The 18,302-nt window shown below is 37.5% G+C and overlaps 1 protein-coding gene across 1 annotated transcript in view; it reads left to right on the plus strand.

The window, feature by feature from the left end:
- tmem104 (transmembrane protein 104) overlaps positions 1-18,302 on the plus strand; it is a 94,319-nt gene that overhangs the window by 42,632 nt on the left and 33,385 nt on the right. The gene's annotated exons all lie outside the window — the stretch shown is intronic.

The raw sequence follows: 18,302 nt of genomic DNA on the forward strand, positions 1-18,302 counted from the left end.
TTTCATTTCAGACAAAAAGAACCCAAGGTACAGGTGCATTTCAAAAAAGTAAAATATAATTGAAAAGTTACTTGCTTTCAGTAATTCAGTTCAAAATGTGAAACTCATATATTATATAGATGTATTACACAAAGAGTTTTTTTTATTTTATTGTTGATGATTATGGCTTAAAGCCAATAAATAAACATGATTGCTACGTTAGGCAGTGTGGGTGGTGTGCCAAAACCTGCTGAAAAAGGAAATCCAAATCTCAGCTGGTTTTAGACCACAATAAATTATTGTCCTGACGGACAGTTTTGGTGGAAACAGGAGAGTTGAGGTGCACATTGAATTCTGTCGTGATTTGGGCAGCCGTGGTTTTATGTTTTTTGGATACAATCCGGGTTAGCACCCGAACATCCACTTCAGACAGCTTCCTCTTGCATCCACAGTTAATCCTTTTGGATGTGGTTGGTCCTTCTTGGTGGTATGCTGACATTACCCTGGATACCGTGGCTCTTGATACATCACAAAGACTTGCTCTCTTGGTCACAGATGCGCCTAATGAAGATTGGCCACCAGGCTGGTCCAATTTAGCGATTAAAACCTCCCACACTGAAATGACAGGTGTTTCAGATTCATTGTCCAACCCCTGTAGTGCCAATATCACACGTTATAGCACTTGTATTACTGCTTAAATATATTGGGTTCATACTTTCTTCAGTAAAATTAAAGTCAAAGTAAATGTAAGAAATACTGTGTTTCTTTATTATTACTGATTTTGATTTTGTTGAATTTTATACTGTCCTAACTTTTTGATTTGGAATACATTAATTAAATTTACCTTATTTTTTTCAATCCTGGTATTTGAACAAGTTGAACATCTGTAGATAATCTGTAGGGGGCTGTAGTGTACTGTCCTAATAAAAGAGCTTTAAATATCTAAATCCATCCGTTTCCCCCTCTGCCTCTACCACCTTCAGTTATATTTAACACTGTTAATGAAGTATGAGGTGATGTTGGTATTTCAGACGGTCACACGTTTGCTGACAGCGACAGATCACATTTCAGCTGTTCATATGAGAGAGAGAAAGTCTCCGTGAGGAAAAACCGCAGGAATCGTTACAGTGTGGCCTCCTGAAGAGACTCTATAAAGCTGTTTTAGAAAGAACCGTCGATCCCACTCTGATTGACTGTGCAGTTACTGGTGTAACCATGCAGTAAATGACTCCTAATAGAAGAAGAACTCTTCTTAAAAAGTTATAGATTAGATGTTTTATGGGGGGACTGTAAGGGAACGCAGCTGACCCGTGAATGGTGTTCTAATGCAGCACCATAAGGAGCTGATTTCTCAGGTGGTTCATTGGTTCTGCTACAGTTATAAATAGAGGAGAGGTATGTATACGTAAGCTTTAGTTTCAGGTGATTTAGAACTCCAGCAGCGTGCATGAGTCACTTACTCCTAGTGACCGGCTGTGCTGTACTGCTAATGCTGACCCATGGTTTGCTTATGTTGCTGTGTCACAGTATCAACTTATCAACCGAGTCAGTGCTGGTTTACATAATGATGATGAATAAGCTGGATGTAGATCAATAAAACACAAATATCAGTAAAACATTAAAAAATAGTATTAAACAAGCTTCATATATTTAATAAAAATTCAAATTCAGAATTGCCCAAAAATAATTTTATATATTTAAGTTTTAATTGCTTAGTTGCTTGTGTGGGATGCTTAAAATATGCCATATTTTACGGACTATAAGGCGCACCATATTATAAGGCACGTTTTAATCGACAATAGTAAGGAACAGGGGTGTCGCCATGTTTCCCTTTTAATGGGGAAGATGGGGGAAGCGCCCAAGTAAACAAAACTGTAATTCTTAAAAAAAAAAAAACATTTTCTTTTAAAGTTAAATGAGCGCTGGATGTTAATCTACACCGATTTCTCTCCTGAAAAATGTTAATTTGGGTGAATAAAACGCTTCCGTTCCTCTACAGAAAGCGTAGATTTCCAGTATGTTTTCACCACTTAGCACTATTAAATGCTGCCCGACAGGGCTACACTGGCGCACCCCTAGTGTTCTGGTTACCCAGGGTTCTATTAGCTAGGAGTTTGTCCCACATAACTTGTTTTAACACGGTAAACACGCAGAGTACAGTCCGATATACTCACCTCTGAGCGGTGAAAGAGCTAGCGCTGCGGTTAGCAGCTAATGCTAATACTGTTCCAGTCTCAGTGCTGGAGAAACGTCACTAAAACTCCTGTATAACGCTGTACTTCAGCAAAGTGGCTTAACTGCGCCTTACAACCTGACTGGTAGAATTCATTCATAAAGTGCACCAGATTATAAGGGGCACTGACGATTTTGGGGAAAATTAAAGTATTTTAAGTGTGCCTTATAGTGCGTAAAACACTGTAAGTGAATGTAATTAAAAACAGAATGCAAATCTCATAGACCCATATATTATTCACAATAGAACAGACCTTAGAACACACATCAAATGATTGCAAGTAGTAGTATTTTAGCGTGGTTAGCAGCGCTTAGCGCGCTAGTAAATGCTGTCTCATAGCGCTAAACTGAGGTATTGAGTTTTCCAGTAATCCAGGGCACTATCAGCTAGCAGTTCCTCCCATGTAACTTGTTTTAACACGGTAAACACGCAGAGTACAGTCCGATATACTCACCTCTGATTGGTGAAAGAGCTAGTGCTGCGGTTAGCAGCTAATGCTAATACTGCTCCAGCCTCTGTGCTGGAGAAACTACACTGAAACTCCTGTATAAGCTGTACTTCAGCAAAGTGGCTTTACTGCTCCTTAATACCTGATTGGTATAATTCATACATAAAGTGCACCAGATTATAAGGGGCACTGACGATTTTGGGGAAAATTAAAGTATTTTAAGTGTGCCTTATAGTGTGAAAAATACGTTTTACCTTTTATGTTTAATTGAAATAGTTTTTTAGAGCTCAATAACAGCAACACGTCTCAAAAGAAAATTCTGACATAGTTACAAAAGGCTGGAAAATGAGTCTTTTGGATGCTGGTGATCTTCGGGCCCTCAGACAGCACTGTGTAAAATCAGGCTATACTGATTCTGTACTGGAAATCACTGCATGGACTCAAACACTTCCAGTAACCACTGTTTGTCACTCAGTTTCTGATGCTCTTTTAGAGCGACTTACATGGGTTGAGAGTCTTGCCCAAGGACTCTTATTGGTTTAGCACAGCATAGTCAACCAGACCATGAATCTCTTACATAATGTGGGAACTCACTGGCAGGAAGTGGTGTTATCCACTGCACCACACCAACCACTTTAAATGCAAGATAAAGTTAAAGCTGCATCATGCAAAGAAACAGTCAATCTTTTCCTGGTCAAAGCTCATTTACATGTTTTAAATTATAAACAGTTTTTCAGTTTGCCTCAGTCCATTTTAATCAAGCTTTGGCCCAAATAAAATTACAGTGTTTCTAGATTGCTTTCTAGCAGTTTTCATTTATGTAAGGAAAATAGCATTAGGGGCATGTATTTTTCCTACATAATCACACACTGCTTTAGGGTTGGGTTATAAAATCCATATGTAATTAGCTTTTGGATTATTTGTTATAACAAATATTGCTGTAATTAAGTAGAAAATTTCAAAATTACATTTGGTAAAAAAAGGTGGAAATAAATGAAACCCCACATTTTACCCCTATAAACCCATTATCCTTGAGAAGAGGCTAGAGGTTATTTAACAGCTCATAGGCTTCCATTTCTCACTTCTGTCAATTACGCTGCAGACATTTATGCAGTTACTAGTGAGGAAATTGTAATTGTACTTCAGCATTGTGTCTATGTAATGATCCGTTTGTTTGATGTGCTCAGCACGTTTAAGTAAATGTGATTTTGCAGGGAAGGTAATGGAATAAGTGAATGTTGCCCACCAGCCTTCCTTCATCCAGTTTTAGCTTTAATTGAGCTGAGAGATGACGGTCTCCAGGGTCATATTGCTAATTAACGGTAAAAGCCTGTGTAAAAATGTGCCTCCGAGAGACAAAGGTCACTAAATTACCATCCGCCTCCCGAGTCAGAGTGCTGCTCAGACTCTCGGCAAATTTCATTACTTTTTCTGTGATTAAGAAACATGATTTTCCAAAAGAAAAAAAATTAAACCAAGATAAAGAAAGACAAGTTATTGCAAGTTAAATACAAAAAAAGCACATACTTTTCCTCACTTTTCTTTTATTACAGAAACATTTAATGCAGTATACAAAAACTGTTGCTTAAGTAAATAAACACACTCAAACAACCTCCTTCTAGTGTAATTATGGAAACTTAGTGCTGTGTTCCATTTACCTCAGAATCTGGGAATGTTTACCAGAGCAGGAGCATCCCTTGCTACCTTAAAGAAAGTCCTGTAAACAGAGCTCTTTAAAAAGCACTTACTCTCCTAACACCTCTAACAAACTAACTACAGTGGTGTGAAAAATGTTTGCCCCCTTCCTGATTTCCTGATTTTTTGCATGTTTGTCACACTTAAATGTTTTGAAACATCAAACCAATTTAAATATTAGTCAAAGACAACACCGGTAAACACAAAATGCTATTTTTAAATAAAGGTGTTTATTATTAAGGGAGAAAAAAATCCTGTGTAAAAAAGTGATTGCCCTCTTGTTAAAACATACCGTCACTGTGGTTTCTGACACCTAAGTACACTGTCTAGGCCTGATTATTGCCACACCTGTTCTCAATCAAGACATTACTTAAATAGGACCTGCCTGACAAAGTGAAGTCCACCAAAAGCTGTAGGTTCTAGGCCCTCTATTGCTAATGTATCTTATTATTGTAAGTTAAATGCAACATAATGTAATGTAATTTAATGTGATGTAATAACATCGGAGCCCAGACACCTGAGTTTACCATGACCTTTTCAAGTTTTATGTGCAAATCCAGGTTATCATTGTTTTAATGTATGTATTAGTGTAATCTGGTCTCAGGGCTTTTATTCTGAGATTTAGACATTATGTACGCAGTAGTAGCTAGCCACTTATTTATTTCTGTTACTGGGCTTCTACAATTCTCCATGATACTCCAAAGCATCTGTGATACTGATACTGTGATGCCTAATACTCATAAGTAAGTAAATACCAGGAATTTCACAACCAATATTTTTGCAACTACAAATTACAACATGTCGATACTCAAATTCAGAGAAATTCAACATTTTGTTTATAATTTATGTTGTTTGACTATGTTGACTTCTCTTTGCAGTTTTATTATTTATTGTAAAGAAACTCAAATTTCACTTTTCAACACGGTTGTTACCAAGGGTTGCAATGTCTGCAGTACAAAATTACCGTTGGACATACACATTTTGTCTTAATATAAGTTATTATATGTAATGATGATAGGGAAAATAGTGACAATTTGGGCATAATGTTTAGTTTTGTGGTATTGAAACTGTTGTTAAGCAGAGTTTTAGCTATTTCAGAGCATGAGTGTGATTAGAGACATCTCTGCTCCTGACCATTGGCCTTATTTTCCCTTCTGTTTGCTTTACATTGCATCATCCAATCATCCAGCCAATGTAAATGTGCAGGCATTTAACGTTCCACTCAAGCCACTGTGTCACTTCAGTGCACTACATTGAACTAAAGCCGAAAGAACGAAAGAAAAGAGAAAGGTGGCTGACATTACATGTGCTGGAGGAGACATTTAAAAATAAAAATTTGAAATAAATGTATAATAAATAAAAAAAGAATGCAGAAAGCCATAGCAGATCACGAGTGAAATTTAAGCAAAGAAAGGCAGCTAGTCTTTTAGTAAAGAAATCAATGCCTAATGCTAAGTTAGCTGAGCTAACATTATTCTAGCCCTGTAGAGCTGTTATTCTGTACACGATATCCTGTATCGTGTACATATTTAACATTTCAGATTACCCCTGAGATGCAATATCAGCAATAACATGAAAAATCACAATGTAATATGTAACAGAAATTCAAAAATAGTTTCAAATTTGGAAAAAAATATAGTTTTGTTTTGTTTTGTTATTAAACACTGTTGTTAAGTCAAGTTTCAGCCATTACAGAGCATAAGCGTTATAAGCGACATCTCTGGCAGTGACCACTGGGCTTATTTTCCCTTCTGTTGGCTTTACGTTGCATCATCCACATCATCATCACACCTTATCTTCACCCATGTCCTAAGCCGGAGTAACTACCAGAGAAAAAGAAAGAAGCTTCGCCTTTTCTCTCTGATATTCCAGTTTCTCTACATGCTATCACCTCCAGGTCCTGCGGGAGAGGCCGTGCCAGTCAACGTACACAGGAAGTTGCTGCCAGACTGACTCACACACTGACAGAACCAGTGACCTGTCCAGCGTCTGGTCCACATCACTGACTTTCTGGAGCATCTTCCCTTAAAAATGCAGCGAAAAACTCTCCCCCAGATGTTGTCCATGTTGGGAACAGGCGCTTTGGTGTGGTGGTTGTGCAGAATCTGACCGCTGTCCTCTGAGGACTGGGCAGGGCTGTGGTTTTCAGATACACGGATATGTGTATGTATGTTAGTGTTTGTTTTTCAGCCTGATACATAGAGGACAGTGTTGTTATCCACTATGCTTGTGCTTTTTATATTTTATGTGAATTAGCAGTTTTAAAGCAGCGTTTCTTGAAGAAAATACAGAATATTTGTGCTAAACCAGGCAGTTGCTAGTCTGTTGCTGAATGGTTGTTATGGTATTACAGGTGGATTTCAAGGTGTCTTCTTCTTGATTTATTCTGTTGTGTCACTGCTGTGGTGTCCTAGAGGATTGTTTTGGTGTCACAGAATGGTGACTGTGTGGTTCCCCGAGTGGTTGCTAAGGTTCAACCAAGTGGTTGCTGTGATACCCAATATTGATGGTTAGGTGTTTTAAATGTATATCGTCATTGTCCAATGAAAAACATGTATGTCCATTTTTGTCAATTTACTGCATAATTTGAACAAACTTTCCCTTAAACTGTTACAATTTCTTGATGAATGGTCCAAAATAAATTCTCCAAAATAACTTGAAATAAACTAATTTTATGTTGACCTCTATTGAAAGTTAGAAAGATTTTATCTCCCCTGTAAAGTTGCTGTTTTGGACAATATGTATCATTACATTTTAAAAGGTGCCAAAAACATTGCCTTTTTCACACAATCAGACTGAACTGCTTGATCTAAAATAATAAAATACAACAGACAAGAGTATCGTCCAATGAAAAACACTTATCTCCAAAACAGCAACTTTACAGGAGAGAGAAAATCCCTTGTGAACCTTCAATGGAAATCATTGTAAAAACTATTTATTTCAGGTAATTTTGAAGAGTTTCTATTGGTCGGTTCATCAAAAACTTTTGGCACAGTGTAAGGGACAGTTTGTCTGTTCAAAATATGTCGTAAACTAAAAATCAACAAAAATGGAGATGTGTTTTTTATAGGACAGCAACGATATGCTAAACTATAATTCAGGCCAAAGAAGCAGCATTTCTTTCTTTCTTTTTTTTATAAAGTTGCCAATGATTTTTTTTTTGTGTGGTACAGTGACAAATCTAATTTTGATTATAAAAAAATAGTGGAAAATCTGCCTTATTACATACATTTCTGAATTTCATTCCAAATGTCATTTGGCTTTTGGGCTTTTCATAAGTTCTAAAGAACACTATATATTTTACTCAATTAAAACTGACTTGGCAAAAATCACAGGACAGGAATTGACATAATGTCTTATGACTTTTGCCATATTCCAAGTAATCTAAAAAAAAAAAAAAAAAAAAAAAAAAAAAACACTGATTGTCTGTTCACACAGACAATTTATAGCCAGTCCCCTGAGGTAACAATTCATGATTTATGATAATATTTACTCCTAGCCTATGACCTTTGACATGTTAGTGTGTATTTCACATTGAAACACACTGAAGAATTTTTAAACAATTGAAATTAAGATTATGTGCTGTTTTTTATTATTTTTTATTATTATTAATAGCACTCACAGATATCTTTTTGCTGGAATATTAAAATGCTGTTCATTGAAAATTCTGATTTCTTTGGTAAAAACTCTTATTAGCGATGCTCTCTCTCTCTCTCTCTGAGGTCCACTGAGTGCAGAGAGTAATGTCTTTTTATTAACATTCTGCTCTCGGGGTTAAATGGGGTTATGGACCTAAGTGACACTGACCACAAGGCTCGAGGCTGGGAGTGAGAGAAAGTCTCCAATCAGTTCCGTCACACTAATGATGGAGAGGCTTCTGCCTTCAGAAGATAAGCGCTCACTACTTCTACGTCTCTAGAGATAGAAAGGTTTTGACTAATCATTTAAGCAGCAGTTTAGTCTTTTTAGTCTTTTACTTAGTTGGATTTCTTACTTGATAGTGATGTGCTACCTCAGGAAAAGGCTTGGGGATGCTTACACCACTATAAGTTGTGAGGTGTTATCTTGTGAGTGAGGTTAACAACTGAGTGAGGCCGATGTACTTAAGGCAAGGAGACAACACGTCCACAATTAAAGCAGGAGGCCCCACACATACTGGTGCATCAAAGGTTAGTTTATTTCAGTAATTTAGTTTAAAATGTGAAGCTTATATTATATAGATATATTACACACAGAGTAATCTATTTTAAGCATTTATTTATTTTATTATTGATGGTCTAATATTTTATAAGACCAATTGATACTTACAGCAGTGTGGGCAGTTTGCCAAGTCCTGCTGGAAAATGAAATCCATTTAAATTTAGACTTGATATAAAACAGTGGATCAACACCAGCAGATGACATGTCTCTCTAAACCATCACTGATTGTAGAAACTTCACACTAGACCTCAAGCAGTTTAGACTGTGTGTCTCTCCACTCTTCCTCCAGACTCTGGTCTCTTGATTTACAAAGGAAATGTAAAATTTACTGATGATCAGTGATGGTTTGTAGAGACATGTCATCTGCTGGTGTTGATCCACTGTGTTCTATCAAGTCTAAAGAAAATATCTTTCTAAAGGAAAATATGTTTCCCTCTGCTGACAACTTTCATGGAGATGTGGATTTCATTTTTCAGCAGGACTTTGCACACTGCCCACACTGCCAAAAGTCCCAATTGGCCTTATATAATATTCAGATTTTCTGAGACACTGATTTTTGGGTTTTCAGCGTTCTTAAGCTTCAATGGAATATGGCAAAAGTCATAGGACTCAGTACTTATTCCTGTCCCAGTGGGATTTACCTTCTCCTGCATTTTAAGCTGCTTGTTTTTTTGTTTTTTCATCTGAATGGTTTAATTTGTGTCAAACTGACCCAAAATCTATCCTTTATCGCTTTCATGTCTTTTTGAAGTCTTGTTAAAATTCATCGGGAGACTATTTCCTTTTGTATCGCATCACTTTAATTGTTCATTTGTATTTTTAATTATGTCCACAGACAGCGGCGTGTTGTGGAGGTTAATGACGCTTTAGGCAGACCTGCTTTCATCTTACCACGCCAGCCGAGCGACAGACTGTGCAGCGCTGCCCTCAGGCTGCAGCCCTCCCCTCTGCCTCGTCTCCCCGTCTCATATTTTAGGTTCTATTACTCTTTCTTTACTCCCGTACCTACCTGTGGCTTTGTCATCGTGGCCGAGCTCGGCGGAGGATTTCTGCTTTGATGATAGCGATCAAACAACGGTAATCTGATCTGCTGTTATTGGACTGAAGTACTGGTCTGTTGTGGAGGACTTCGGTATTGATGGCTCCTGCCTGTTGCAGGTCTGTTGTCCACTAATATGTGATATGATGACATTTGTCATCAGCAGTGTCACATGAAGTTACTATTCTGCCTCGTCAAATCTGGACTGGCCCCGGGCTGACTTTTCCTTTATTTATTTATTTATTTTTCTTCTCTCTTTCACTCTCCTTTGCCACATGCCACACTCTAGCTGTCACTCTCCAACCAGTAGCTGTGGTCTTCAACACTTCTGTTGACACCTCATGACTCACTCTGCTGTTGACTGTTATAACAGAGCCTAACCAACTTCTGCGGTTTTAGTGGCCTACAAACTTCACACCAGTCCTGCTCAGACATTAGAAGGGTGGCTGTGGTGTTGCTTGGTGTGGTTGCTATGGTATCCCAGGTGGTTGCTGTGGTGTTAATAAGTGGTTACTTGATGTTTGCTATGGTGTTGTTGGGTAGTTGATATGGTGTTGCTACTATGTGGTTTGTATTAGTGGTGTGCAGTAAGGCCCTTCTAACCCTTCAGAGGTTAGGTGCATGTAAATCATTACATAATATTTAACCTGGAAATATATATTATAGGTATATTGTAATTTGTAAACATATATTTCATAAATAAACTAAAATTAAAAATTAAAAAACAGCAACTAATTCAAAGCACTAGTCTGCATTTTTCTTTTGCTACAGGACTCTTATCTGACTGACAGCAGTTCTAACCAATCAAAGCTTTTTAAAATGGCTTCTGCACGGTGTCTGCGTGCAGTGATTTTGTGAAGGGTGTAGTAATGAGACTGTTGTAGGAAACAGTAGCAAAGTTGTAGGACAATCTAACCAATCAGATTCATGATTTTCAGCTACAGGAGCGGGGCCATAGCTGACTTAGTTCGATGGTTAGCTAACTATCATGGAATTGTGACTGCAAATGAGACAGATATTGTGAACTAAAATGCTTCTCTGGTGAGCTTTTGTTTATATTTCTCCCCTGTCTCTCTCTCGTGCTCGGCGTGACTTTAGTTTCTGCCTTTTTTCATTTTTCACCCGTTCTTGGCTCCCTAACTCCTTATAAGAGCGTTTTTCCCGGTCGTGTACCAATTCACTAGCCGGGGTAGCGGTAGTGTATTGTACCACGACCCCGATGACATGAATTTGGGGCCTGTAATGGTAAAAAGCAAACAGGACCATCCAAACTGTTTTTTGTTAAGCAACAAGTCTAGTACTGCAAAATTCTGTGATGGCAGCATTATTATGGAAAAGTACATCATAACTTTTTAACATGGGGTAGCATGGGGCTTGTAGCATGAGGCAGTACCTTCAGACCTTTAAGGTTGCAGAGATCTTCCAGCACATCAAATCATGCTGTCTCAAGATGATTTGGTGTCTCCAGATCATAGAAACAGGACATTGGTACCATATCTAATCCTATTTGATTTAAAAGCAAATATCTTAGGGACTGCTGCTTTAAACTAAAGACACATGTAAGCAGCAGTAACACTCCCACTCTCTGTTTAACTTTATTAACGATGCCTCTTTGTCCTTTAGCCCTATTAAATGATAGGGTTGCAGCTCCTCATGGGCATGGTGTTTAAAATCTGTTCCCAGCGAAGATTAGACAAATGGTTTGGGATTGTGGGACTGAGTGGATTGAGAATATAATCCCTCTTTTTTCAGCATTCTGTGCCACCACATGGACAGTAGGCAGAAACTTCGCCAAGCTCTGTCTCTCTCTATCTTTCTCATTGGTGGAGGGAAATTTGGGCTTGCATCTGTTAATCTGTCAGTCCTTTTGGAACTTTTGGTTTTAATGGCTTTATCACTTTCTCCCAACTGCTGCTATCTCTTTAACAGTTCAGACTGAGCCAAAGGATAAAGCCCAGCAAATCTTAAACCTGAGAGATTTGGATTCTGGATCATGTTGAATTTAAGCTAATAGTTTAACTAATACAAAAATCTGGAAGCAGCCTGTAGTGTTGTTACAGATGAATAGTCAAAATCCAATCCAGTCACTTTGGCTTTTTTTTTAGGGATGCACATTTCATTTAATACGTTTATTTTTTTTTTTTGTTAAACATCTCTACAACCCAAAATTCTTATGAAATATTGATTAATGTGATTGTCATAAGTAGGTCTAAGCAGTTGTGGTTAGTGCTGTGCGATAAAACGATAACGATTGTTATCGAGGACAATATATATCGCGATAACTATGATAAGCCGGACGATAGGATTCGATAAACTTTATTTTCTATTTCCAATTTAAGTAGCTCTGCAAACAGGCGCAGCACGCGATTAGGCAGTGTGCTGAACTGCCTCTGCTCAGCCCAGAACATTTTTATACTTTGTGTTTTTAGTTTTTAACAGATAGAAAGTCTGTTGTGCTGGATATTTTACTAAATACAGAAGATTATGTAATATGTTTAGCTGTATTTAAAAAGAGCTAAACATTGCTGTTTCTGAACTGGATGAGTTTTAAATACACTTGTTAAGTAATGTAAGTCTAGTCTACTGAAAGCAAGAAATATTAGTATAAATCTGTACTGCAGTAGAAGTGGATCATATCAGAAACTTGACTTTATTCGTCCCACCTCCATTACAGGTCACTTGCTTTAAAATATTTAAATGTTAGCATAATTTAAATGCAACAAAACTTAAAGGCTATTATTTTAATAGACAATAGCAGTAAATAATCTTAAAATAACAAATAGAAAATAGAAAAACAGTAAAACATATGTAATACGTACTTTTTATATGACCAAAATTTATTAGACTAAAACTAGACTAAAATGTGACTGAAACTAATAATATCCGATAGACTAAAATGTACACTGTAAAAAAAAAAACTGTCGTTTTTACAGGAAAACGCTGGCAGCTGTGGTTACCAGAGTTTTCCTGTTAAAATTACAGACGATAAGTAAATAACTCTACTGAAAAAAACTGTAAATTAATTTACAGTGATTGAAATCACTGCTAAATTACAATAATAATCTGTCAAGTTTACACAAATTAAATGTTAATTTTGCATAGCAGTGTTCTACATAAAAATACCCTTTCCTGTATTTTTTACCTCTAACAAATGTCTTTACTAACTAAAACTATTATACATTTTAGTCAAAAGACTTAGACTAAATCAAAATAACCTGTCAAAAAGTATTTTGCTTTATGTAATTACCTGTGTGGATGTGTAATGACTTTTTTAAATTAATTTAATAGCTTATATCCTAGTGTCTGTCCACAAGGCTCTGAGCCTGCTAGTGATTTTGGCCATAACTCCCTTATTCTCTCACTTCTGAGTAAAAAGAAACCTTTAAGTGTAACAGAAAGTGATTTGATTTATATGGTGATACATATCGATATCGGCTGATATGAAAAACTGTATCGTGATAAGATTTTTTTTCCATATCGCCCAGCCCTAGTTGTGGTTGAGTAATGCTTTGTGTTGGGTAGTTTTGGCCTCACTAAGACTGAATGGCAGAAAATAAATGAAAGAATGCACAGCTTTTAATTAATCACCTCACACTTTAAAAAAAAATGTGTATCAGCAAGAAAGCTTCAGCAAGTTCACCCCACCCGCAGTGCCATGTAGAGCGCCTTGCTTTGCTGGTACTACAACACTTCACCCTCATCACCCATCAATATCAGGTCATGGGTTAGGAAGGTTTGAAAAGCCCTGATGTAGCTTTTTTCTAGCTCACAGACCAGGGGCTGGATTCACACAAGAGATTTGTCTTAAGATAAACTCAAAATTAGTTGGGAAATAACTTAATTTTGACTTTGACCCCAAGATATATCTAATGTTTTATCTGGTTAAACTTTGTTTTATTTATTAATATTCTTTTTATTCTTTTGCATTTCAGACCTGTAACACATTTCACAAAAAAGTTTAGATCTAGTAATAGTAAAAGGTAAATGGGACCAATCAAACAGTTCTTAGTTTCCACTATAGATCTCTAAAATAGACCCCTCCAATACTTCACTACATGTTGGTACACATTTTTTTTGTGTTGTGTTGTGAGAAGGAATGGCTGCATCACAAAGTGGAAAGTGCATTACAATCACTTTATTAATTCAAAGTCATGTACTAGTGGATCTAAATAAATATCATTGAAAAGTAATTTAATTTCAGTATTTTAGTTAAAAATGTGAAACTCATATATTATATAGATGCATTATAGTATATTTCTTTCTTCTGCTGACAACTTTTATGGAGTTGTGGATTTCATTTTCCAGCAGGACTTGACACACTGCCCACACTAATAAATTACCTATTCAAATTTTCTGAGATACTGTCTTTTGGGTTTTCATTGGCTGTAAGCCATAATCATCAACAATAAAGGAAAAAAAAGCTTAAAATAGATCACTCTGTTTCATATTTTGAACTGAATTACTGAAATAAAGTTACTTTTCAATGATATTCTAATTTTTTGAGATGTACCAGTATATTAATACATTTTCAATAAATTAAGTTTTTCAGACAATAAAATCCAATAAAAGACAAAGTAAATGTGATATATTTCCTATTATTTGCATTTTTCTGTACTGTCCCGACCTCTTCTCATTTGAAGCTGGTTTGCTCATTGCTACTGAAGTTTATAAGAATCTTCTGAAATGTGAAGAATGCTTTTAGAAGTTTTAAAATCATCTCTTAAAAAGAAGACGAGCCAGATGACCAGAGCGGAGACTGTCAGTCAGTGTTCAGAGCAGCTGTGGCTGCAGTCTCTGTCGCTGAGAGCTTGCAGAGTGTTTTGGGATCTCATTAGGAATGAGCCTTCTGGAAGAGGAGGGTCACATGTAGATAGACCATACTGATTCTGCAGCTCCAGAGACTCGGCAGCTCCTCACCAACCCGGGACGGACCGTGAGAGAGATTATAGAGTCGGGGCACTTTCTAGGTGATGCTGTGTTTGTGGTGGCTGGAGTGGAGTGAAGGATGCTGTGACCAAGCGTCAGTTTCCATTAGAGCTAGTGCTGTGCGATATGACGATAAATATCGTGTTTCTACAGTAATTTCATCAATTATTCATGCAAATATATAAAGTAGGCTGCGATAAAATGTATTGGCGTTAGGGTTGGGTTTCTATCATGGTTTTCTATTTTTGGTGAGGATCTTGGACTGATTTTATGTGGTACACGGCGCTCTGTTGTGTATTTTTACATTTTAATTATTTCACTAGAACAGTCACGCTGCCGCTGATCCTTCGTTCTATAGGTGTTGCGTCTCATAGCGCTGGTAAAGCTTTATATTCTGTCTTTAAGCTACTACTTTGAGTGTTTATATTCATTTTGGTCTTTAAGAATTCGTTAGATTATATTTCTTTTAGCATTTTGAGCTTAGTTTAGTTGGTTATTTTCCTATTTTATATAGAATTTTCTGTTTTAATTAAATGTTGTTATTAGCTTATTAGCTTCTAGCCTTATTTGTTACTTAGCGTACAGAACATCTCTCTGGTCTTTTAAATACATGTTGATTTATTAATTTAATAGCTGTATCTAACTATTTTAAGCCAGACAGACACTGTGTGATTTTTTTTTTAATCGGGTGCAGAGAGCTCATCTGCATGTTTGAATGGTTTGTCCTGTAGGACAACGCACGCGATGTATATGCTGACACTGTTGTCTGACTGGCAGGCTGAGAGACTGCACGTCATGCAGCCTGTAAGCAGTAGAAGAAGCACCAAATCCACGCGAGCTGCGCACTCATTAATCCACCCGCAGAGCTTTAAACGCGCAAATGAGAGCGTCACTTACCTCGGGCCGGGTCAGGCTCCAGGAAATAGTCTGTGATGTAGTCATCTGTTTTTTAATACTATATTTATTTTATATAAAGCTATAGTATGATAGTCAACATATAGCTAAGTAACCAAGTCTTATTGTTAACGAAAACGAAGGAAATAACAAAAACTGAAAGTGAAAGTTCTCCTGAACTGAAACTAATAAAAACGGTCATTAAAAGAAAAAACTAAAACAAACTGAAATTGAACAGATTGAATACCCTCATTTCGTATTTATATAAATGTGGTATATCATGATATATATCGTTATCGTGATATAAAAAACTCCATATCGTGATCTATGATTTTTCCCATATCGCCCAGCACTAACTAGAGCTGTATGCACTGCTATAGCTTTATCTGTATCGGGTGTTTAAAAAGTTGTCCCAATGCTTAGAAGGAGAATTTCATCCTTTCCACTTGTAACTCTGTTCTGAAAGGAAGGGTTATTTGAATACTGTACCTGTTAGAGAAAAGGAGGGTAGTGTGGATTAACGTTTAAAAAAAAATGTATACTGACATTTCTCAAGCTATTGCACGCTCTGCATTGTGACCATTGCATACATACACATTGTAATAACGATGCTGAAGCAATATATTGTGCAGCTCTTTGAATCTTTCTTTGATTTGATTCAGTATGCTGCCTCCTTTCTCCTGTAATGGAGTCCTCCAGTTCTCCAGCATTGCTTTTAGATTCAGTAAATAAGCTCAATAAAGAGTCCGGCCCAGTTCCCTCATCAGACGGGTCACCTTTACAGCTCCTCAGCTCTCGCTGGCCTCTTACAGTGGTCCGTTCAGCTGTGCAGTTGTGATGGCCTCAGCGTTCCCGGGCCTGTGGAATGACCTGCAGTTTGTATTAAATGAATAAATGCATGTGAAATGTGAGCTGGTCGTAATGAAAAGGTGAACTCGGAGTCACTCAGGTGTTTATTGTTCTTCCTTAAACCAGAGCCTAAAGATTTACTGACCACCTCACTGCCCTATATAAAAATCTCCATCTCTTTCTTATCTTCTCTCACTTTCATTTTCTTCGTTCTGTATTCGTTTCTTTATTTAATGTTCTACTTTTGTTCTGTCTAGTATTGTGTCTTGTGCTCTCCATTTTTGATTATCTTGTTATTTGACTTGTTCAATATTGGCTATTCCTCTTGTTCTTTATCTTAATCTTTCATTTTCTCATTCCTTCTTCTATCTCTTATTCTCTGTATTTCATTCTGTCTCTCTGTTGTCTCTCATCCTTTTGTTCTTTGGCTTTCTTGTGGTCTGTCCCTTCTCTTCCCATCCCTTGTTCTTTCTTTCTTTCTTTCTCTGTATGCTGTATACAGTATCATGCTCTCTTTCTTATTTTCTCAGTCTCTGTTTTCTGGTTTTCTGTTTTACACACTCTTGTTCTGTCACTTGTTCTCGTCTTTCTCTCTCTCTCTCTGTCTCTCTCTCTTATGTTCTGTCTCTCATATTCTCTTCTTCTCCCTTGCATCTTTGTCTTATCTTGTTTTCTCATGTTCACTTTTGCACCCTCTTTTATGTTTCTCATTTTCTATATTTTCTGCTTCTTCAATTTTTCCTGTCTTAATTTGCTTAATCTATTTTGCTCTCTCTCACTATCACACTGTGTGTGTTGCTGGATTCTCTTATTTCTTTATTTCCTTGTCTCACTCATTCTCTTGTTCTCTCTTGTGTTCTCGATCTCATCTCATCCTCTGTCTCTCTCTCTGTCTCTCTCTCTGTCTCTCTCTCTCTCTCTCGCTCTGTCTCACCTTCCTTCACATTCTTTGTGTTGCTGGTTCTCTTAATCTTTTTTATCTTTGTCTCTTATTTTCCTTGTCTCACTCACTCTCTTGTTCTCTCTTGTGTTCTCGATCTCATCTCATCCCCTGTCTCTCTCTCTCTCTTTCTCTCTCTCTTACCCACCTTCCTTCACATTTTTTGTGTTGCTTGTTCTCTTTATCTTTGTCTCTTAGTTTCCTTGTCTCACTCACTCTCTTGTTCTCTCTTGTGTTCTCTCTCTCTCACCTTCCTTCACATTCTTTGTGTTGCTGGTTCTCTTTATCTTTGTCTTTTATTTTCCTTGTCTCACTCACTCTCTTGTTCTCTCTTGTGTTCTCAATCTCATCTCTCTCTCTCTCTCTCTCTCTCTCTCACCTTCACATTCTTTGTGTTGCTGGTTCTCTTTATCTTTGTCTTTTATTTTCCTTGTCTCACTCACTCTCTTGTTCTCTCTTGTGTTCTCAATCTCATCTCTCTCTCTCTCTCTCTCTCTCTCTCTCTATCCCTCTCTCTCTCTTTGCGCCAGATCTGAGTCACCCGTCCCCGCATGGCTCTGAGCCTCCCCTGTCCCTCCTGCCCTCTATGTCTGGCCCTTTCGCTCCGCCCTCCTCTCCCTGTCCTCCACGCCAGCCTTCCTTCCTGTCCCGCTTCCCTGGCACAGGTGTTATGCCATGGGTGCCAGTGTCACGCCATCCCTGCCTCCCTCACTACCAGCCTAGCACCACATGCTCCTAGTCCGCTTGTTGTATTCCCATCTCTCGCTCTCTCTCATACTCTCTCTCTCTCTCTCTTTCTCATTCTCATTCTGCTCCCTCCACCTGGCAGGCCTGAAACAGCTTTTGTCAAGTTTCCGGAATTTTGTGCCAGGCCTGGTTTTAAATCGGAAAATGCGACATATGTGATAAGCCATGCTGTTGATAAAACGCCATAGCACGTTTACCTGTTGGAGGAAATGGAGCACTAGATGGGGGGATGGTGTGAGGGGTGTTTGCTCCTGTTAAAGAGCAGCAGATTATTATTGTATTTTTTTACAAAACGTCAATTTACAAAACTTCTTTTTTTTTTTTTTTTTTTACACTAATTTTCCCAAAAATA

The sequence above is a fragment of the Astyanax mexicanus genome, chromosome 19 (genome assembly GCF_023375975.1).
Source record: "Astyanax mexicanus isolate ESR-SI-001 chromosome 19, AstMex3_surface, whole genome shotgun sequence".
Lineage (NCBI taxonomy): Eukaryota > Metazoa > Chordata > Actinopteri > Characiformes > Acestrorhamphidae > Astyanax > Astyanax mexicanus.